This window comes from Chinchilla lanigera, unplaced genomic scaffold (assembly GCF_000276665.1).
Source record: "Chinchilla lanigera isolate Chin_1 unplaced genomic scaffold, ChiLan1.0 scaffold00073, whole genome shotgun sequence".
In the NCBI taxonomy this organism is placed as follows: domain Eukaryota; kingdom Metazoa; phylum Chordata; class Mammalia; order Rodentia; family Chinchillidae; genus Chinchilla; species Chinchilla lanigera.
This window is the reverse complement of record NW_004955474.1, coordinates 1965233-1973074: the sequence shown is the minus strand read 5'-3', so window position 1 is coordinate 1973074 and position 7842 is coordinate 1965233.

The following is a 7842-nucleotide window of genomic DNA, read 5'->3' as shown; positions in this document are numbered from 1 at the left end:
TTCTTTTTAGGGGAGGGGGAGGGGGAAAGGGAGGGAGAGGGACAGGAGGAGGGGAGGGGAAAATAAGAAAAAAGAAGAGAGGAGATAAAGAGAGAAAGAGAATGAGAATGAGAAAGAACAAAAATGACAACAAGAAAAAGAAAGAGAAAGAAGGAGGTGAGAGGAAGAAGAGGAAGAGGAGGAGGGAAAAGGTGGAAGGAAGCATCTAACTGGGAAGGAAGAATTTAAATTATCTTTGTTTACAGATAAAATGATCTTATTCATCGAAAAACCTCTAAGCTCCTTCCAAAAAGCTGTTCAAATGACTATGAATTCAGGCAGATTCCAAAACCTCAGAGAGACCTCCCCCCGATTCTCACATTCATCATAGCGCTGTTCACAATAGCCAGTGTGTGGGAGCAACCTTAACGTCCTTCAACAGATGCATGAGAGAGAATGCAGTGTATAATACAGTGGAATATTAGCCTCTCCAAAAGAAGAAAATCTTGTCAAACTACCACACGAATGAACCTGGAGAGTATGACAGTAAGTGAACTTGGCCAGGTGCTGCAAGACAGACTGTGTGTCACTGTACTCGTGTGATAGAGCTAGAGAAGCCAAGCACGCAGAAACTGCTCAGATGGTAGTGCCAGAGCCTGTTCAGTGAGTACAGTCTGTTTTGCAAGATGATAAATTTGGGTACTAGTATGCATCTAGTCTGCACTACTGTATTTTATACTTACAATGGTAATTTTTTGACCAGGAAGTGCTGCCAGCACCACAGACACCAGGGAGGTTTGATAGAACCCTACTTTGCACTGCCTGCCTCTGCCATGGTTTTACCTAGGATTCTGCGAGATGTGTACATTAAACACAGCTCCCCTGACAGGATACATCTGAGCAATAACTACCAATAGCCCGATTCTCTTTCTCATACCGTTTCAGATGTAATAGAACTACATGTTCCTTTCAAGGAGAGCTTACTGGGAACTTAGGGATGAGACATGGACTTCTCAGACAGCAGAGGACTCAGACTCCTTCTATCCTCCAGAAATGGGAATCCACATCCCTGCTGCCTTGGTCAGTCCCTCAGTGCTACAGCCAGCACCAGAGCTGGTGCTGTGGCCCCAGATGCATGGAGCCAATAGGGAGAATTCATGGGAAGCACAGAGAATTGAATGCTGTTAAGTAGTCTACAAGGAAGGAAAGGTTGTGCCATCCCACTGCAGAAAGGCATTCTGAAGTTCTTTCTTCGGTAGCTCTGTAAATTATGGTATGCTGGAAATCCATAGCTATATATATTTTGTGGGATAATAAAATAACATAAAGAATACATGCCCAAGATGGGTTGTTCAGTCATACAGTGGTTCTATTTTTAATTTTTGAAGAACTCCCATATTATTCAGTGGTACACAAGAATTCCCATTTCTGCACATCCTTACCAACAATCATTTTCTCTTGGAGAGATGATGTCTCATTATGGTTTTAAATTACATTTTCCTGATGATTAGTGAGCTTGGGTGCATTTTCTTTCACATGTTTGCCGGCTGTTTCTTTTATTCTTTTTTTATTGGTACCTTTTAGATATGCATAATGATAACGTTCATCATAGGAAGTTTGTACGTACACATGATATATGTGTTTCTTCTTTTTTTCCCATTCCCCTCCCCTCCCCTCAACCACTCTTTCTGTCCTTATTTACAAAAGCTTTTTTTCCATTTTTCCTTCTATTCTTCTTTTCATCCCTTCTTTCCTTTCCCCTCCCTCCCTCCCTTGTTCTACTTCTCGTTTGAACATTTTTTCCCATTTCCTGGTGTATTATACATTTTGGTCCTTATTTATACTTACGGTTATTCACACCAAAGAAATCATGCAATTTTTGAACGTGTGTGCCCAATTTATTTCACTTAAGAGTGCAGTCTCACAGTCCATCCATTTAGCTAGATATGTCTCAAGCTTGTCCTTTACAGCAGAGTAGTACTCCATTGTATAAAAGAAACCACATTGTCTTTATCTATTCATTGGTTGATGGGCATTTGGGCTATTTCCAAGAACACAATCTCATCATTTTTTAAATTTGCATCTCTGAATGACCAGTGATGCTGAATATTTTTTCATATATTTATTTGCAGCGTCCATTTCTTCATCTGAGAATTGTCCATTTATTTCAGATGCTGATTTTTGAATTGGGTCTTTAAGTTTGGGGGTATCTGATTTTTTTTTAGTTCTTTATATATTCTAGATGTTAGCCCTTTGTCTGAAGAACAGGTGACAAAACTTTTTCCTGCGTTGTGGGTCATCTTTTCACTCTGTTGGTGGTTCCTTTTGCTGTGCAAAAGTTTTTTAATAAGAGAGATCCTAGTTGTTGATTTTTTGTGATATTTCCCCTGTGGTCTGGGCTTTGTCCATGAAGTCTTTGAGTATGCCAATGTCTTTAAGAGTTCTACCTATTCTGGGGCTGGAGATTTAGCTCAGCAGCACAGCACCTGCCTGGCAAGCACAAGGTCGTGAGTTTGATTCCTGGTACTAGAAAAAAACCAAAAACCACATAAATTTAAAAAAAAAATAAAAAGAGTTCTACCTATTCTATCTTCCAGCAATTAAGTGTTTCTGTTTTAATATTTAGGTCTTTGATCCATTTAGATTTTAGTTTAGTGCATGGTGAGAAGTATGGATCTAATTTTAATCTTCAGCAGTGAAAAGCCACTTTTTCCAGCACCATTTATTAAAGAGGTTATTTTTCTTCCAGTGAAGGTGTTTGGCTCCTTTTTCAAAGGCAAAGTGGCTGAATGTGTTTGGAGTTGTTTCTGAATCCTCTAATCTGTTCCATTGATCTTGGATTTCATTGTGGTTTTTTTGGTTTGTGTGTGTGTATATACCATGCTGGTTTTATCACAGTAGCTTTATAGTATAATTTCAAGTCAGGGATTGTGATGCCCCTGGCTTTGCCTTTGTTGCCCAGAATTGCTTTTGCTAGTCTAGGTCTCTTTTGGTTCCAAATAAATTTTAGGGTTGTTTTGGTGAAGAAATTATTGCTCACCCAGTTTTGTCGAGTTTATCCCATTTTCTTAAAGGAGTTTTGTAGTTTTTGGTCTTACATCTAAGCATTCTACAGGTTTTAATATGTAGTTTTTATTATTGTTCAGTTCAAAATATTTTTTCATTTCAATGTGATTGATTCCCCTTCTGACCAATAAATAATTTAAAAGTTATTCATTACAAAACACCTGGGGATATTTAACAGAGTCTGAACAAAAGAAGTGGGAATTTAGCAGTGCTCTCTCCCCTCATGTAACAAGAGCTGGATGTAATTTTGTTTCTCCCTGATCCACCATGCTTCAAAGGTGCCGCTGGGAGTCTTGGCTCATTGCTGCACCAGGAATTACCAGGTCTCCTGAGAGGAACAATCTGTAAATACAGAACTCGTATTTAGCGGACTTTTTTCTTTTCTCAGTTCTTAGCCTCATAATTCTTATCTCTCTCATGTCTACAGGTTAATATTTTTAAATTTTTCCAGTAGAAGGATTGATCCAAACTAACTATACTTTCCAAAGTAGAGAGCTATAAGATTTCATGTACATACACATAGACACACACAGATGATAGAAATATGTTGTTAAATGCTTAATTGTAGGGGCTGGGGGTACAGGTCAGGGGCATAAGTGCCTGCCTGGCAAGCACAAGGTCCTGAGTTCAATTCCAGGGACAAAATAAAAATAAAATTTTATTTATAAATAAAAATAAATTTTAATTTATGAATAAAAATAAATTTTATTTATAAATAAAAATAATGCTTAATTGTAGGTTTAAGGGACTTTTTGATAAATTATGGAGTAAAAATTCAACTGTACTTATCGATATTTGGGAATATCCAAAAGGTGTTGGGTGGACATGGAAAAACGGCAGCACAAATGAGCAAGCAGACCAAATTTCATATCCGGGTCATTGTGGTGCACAGGAGGGGCACGCATGAGAACACAGGAGCCTGGAGATGGAGGACATATCTGGCACCCAGACTTCTACATTCTCAGGGTAGTCTTTCTTAAGTACCAAAGACACAGAGACTTCTCAGTGACAACAAGGTTCAAACTCCAAGAGCTTTGCAAGTACCTTGCTATCACTTCCTCACTTGCTCTTTGTCCATGTATTCCTTTACTTCTTTTGTTTAAACTCCATGGTAGTTGTAAACTGAGCCACAAATCGATCTCAAGAGCAGTGCGGAGCTAAAGGTGACAGGAAATGCACAGCTTACTAATTGTGTTCATGGCAAGGGGAGATGAGTCTAAGTCTGTTTCCTCTGATTTCAATATCTGAACTTTTTTTTTTTTTTACCAAACAATAATAAAGTCTTCTTTCATCTTAGAAGACAGTATTATTCAAATACCTACTGGGAAATCTGCATCCTTGCTACTCTTCTATGTTAGGTCCTGTGTTTCCCATTGAAACATCTTTATTAGTAATTTTCTCAATACCTTGAGGCTTCCTAGGAATGTAACACATATTGCAGCAGAGCACACTGCAGACTATAGCAGCGCATGCTGAACTGGCCGCAAGGAAACAACTGACAATCAGAGTCCTTTAAAATTGCCTGGACTTGAAAATGTTCCACAGTTCTACCAGAGTAGTCAGACAGTCAGAATTAATATGTGGTTTGACCAGGAAAGTTAAAAACTGGCAGAAAAAAACATGAAAGAAAAATAAGATTTTTCACAAAACTGAATAAGCTACACACAAATTTCAAAAGATGCCATTACACACACATTCCCTCTTCCTTCTCTACACAAAAAATAATTCACTATTACAGTCACCTGTAATAAAATTATACAGCCAATATGATATCTCCCATGAAGGCTTTAATTCAGAGTTTGCTCGACTTTGTTCAAGGAAATGCGTGCTCTATGAGATGTTAATATGATCCAATAAAACTATTTTCTATCTAGTCAGTTTGGGTAGCCTTGCAGAGCATTCTGCAACTGAGAAATTGACAATGTATGTATAAAATATCTGGAAATTCCTATAACCAAGAGACTAGTTTAACTCAGTATTTAACAGAGTTATTTTGGCTGCCAAATCATGGAACGTCTTCTAGTATCTATTGTATTCAGTTGTTCAACAGAACACTTTTTTGGGACAGGATAATATAGTATCAGGAATCAATTCATTTCTAGACCTGGAATGGACTAAGGAGAAACCCAGCATTTTTTTCCAGAACTCTTAAGTTGGGCACAGGTTGAAGAAAGTACCCAGCTGCTTCTTTCCCCTGGCTCCTATCTCTTGCTGCACTTGATACTGGGAAAGCAGACAGCAAAGAGACTCTGGTGTGTGGGTATCAGAAGTCACAGGGTGCCGGCTCTGATACTAATGGCTGTAAAGCCTCAAGGAATTCAAAACTTCTGAACTCTTGTTACCTTATTATAAGATAGAGCTAACTCTCGGTTTTTTATTCAGTATCAAGGAATACCAAAAGCCAGTTCCCTGGAAGTTTATATTCTAGTGGGAAGAATGATGACAACCACACTTTGGTTAATAGATAGGGACATAATTATAGATATGGGAAAATATCAGCAAGTAATAAATTCTATAAGCATGCAAGATTATGGGACAAATGTTTGGATGACTACTTCCTTTTCTTCTCCTTCTTCTCTTTCTCCTTCTCTTTCTCAGTCTCCTTCCTCTTTGGTACTGAGGATTGAATCCAGGGACACTCTACCACTTAGTTACATCTCCAGCCATTGTTGTTCTTGGTTTTTTTTAAGACAAATTCTTGTTAAGTTGCCCAGGTTGGCTTCAAACTTCCAACCCTTCTGCCTCAGCCATCAACATAGCTGGCATTACAGGGGACACTACCACTCTCTGCTGGATGACTACTTGTGATCCAGCACCTAAGCAAAGACTGTAAAGAGATGAAATTTCAACTGAAATTTAAGTTATAAGCAGGCAGATCTTGGGGATGAGCAACCTCAGAAGAGAGAGCAAGTAGGGCTCACAAGGTGGCTGAATGTCCTGGGGATAAAGAAAAGTGAGGGTAAATACGTTTAGAGGCTACTCACAATAGGGGTGATGGCAACAGGGGCTCTTGTTACCTTATTATAAGATAGAGCTAACTCTTGGTTTTTTATTCAATATCAAGGAATACTAAAAGCTAGTTCTCTGGAAGTTTATATTCTAGAGGGAAGAACGATGATAACCACAGTTTGGTTAATAGATAGGTACATAATTATAGATATGGGAAATTCTATTGCTGTTCCTGGCCCTGCCATACTGGCCACGTTATATACCACTGCTGACCCACCATATCAAAGTCTGAAGAAGGAGGCTGGCACCCCAAGAGAGATAGTCTTGTCTGTCATTTCTATACTACCTTTGCACTGTCTAGTGGACATCTACACAGGACCCAGAACATCCACCAGCTCCTTTTTATTCTTTCCAAATCTTTAACTGCTGGCTAATTAGTTCATGTAAACACATACGTCAAGCTATCTTCCTTTCTGTATTAAGTCAATAAATGAAAGACTGTAGTAATGATTTGTACCTAAAATGTTCCCCCAAAAGCTCCTGTGTTCAGAAGTGGAGTCCGGAAAGGTGAAGGGATCATGGGTTTCAAACCCACTAATAGCTAAGTGGGCTGGTAGGAGGTGGGGCCTGCTGGAGGAGGCAGGTTGCTGGGGTGTCCTTTTGGAGGGTTGCTCTGTCCCCGCCCCTTTGCACTCTAGCTCTCACTCTCTGCTTCTTGGATGCCACAAGGTGAGTGGCTCTGCTCTACCGCACGCTCCCCACCATGATTCTGCGATGAAGCCAGAAGGAATGGACCCAAGTGACCATGGACGGACACCTCTGAAATTGTGAGCCAAAATAAATCTTTCCTCCTTTAGGTTATTTCACTTATGTATTTTGTCATAGCAATGAACAGCTAACTAATACAACTGCCCAGAATCCTCCCTGCTCAGAGCCTTTTTCTTTCCTCACTGTCTTTCACTGTCATCCTTAATGGGTTGTAGGATGGAGTCTGCCCGTCCTTCCTGGGTGCCCACATGCCCTCCATCTGTAAACTAGGCTGATATTCTTTTTTCTTTTCTTCCAGCTGGTCATGCAGAATTCCTCCAATGGATCTACATAGGTATCGTCTGAGGGGAAAGCAGGAAAACAGAAAGAGCAACCACCATGAAAGTCTGAGCTACTCGCTCGTGCAGTTTATTGTATCTTCTGACTTTTCTTGGCCCTGTCTTGCAGTATCATTTGCATTTCGCATTGGAATGGTATATGCATGTCTACACTTATGGTGCATATTTGCCTATATCCAAAGGTCATTTGGTCTTTCCCAAATCCAGGAACAAGGGAAAAGGTGTTTTCCCAGCCTACAGTAGCTGTCAGAAGAGACCAAGTCTTACTCCAAACATCTACAGGTCTGTTTTATGAGCTTGCCAGAAGCTTTCCACAGTATCCATGTGTGAAATAAGGTTTAGCGACAGTGGGTCACAGAGCTCATAAATGCAACGTAAACTTGCTGGAGAGACTTTTGTTGCTTTTCTTGGTCTCAACTCCATTCAAATTCAATGGTCTTAAGGTTTTCCAGAAAATGGAAGGAACAGATTCCCTGTATATGGCATACAACACCTCCCAAAACCAAAAAGGTTTATAGAATGTTGTGCCTTCCTCTTTGCAGTGAGCCATGGAAGAAAATTTAAATCTCACTTTAGATAGGATGTTATGAAATATGAGAGATGACTAGATTCCTAAAAAACTTCCCTGTGTGACAGATCCTTGAAATTCAACTGGTTCACCCTCTATCACCCTCTATCTTACTAAGACATGGAGGTGCTTGATAGTTTCTGCTCACTAGGTCCAGTTCATGTTATTTCATCC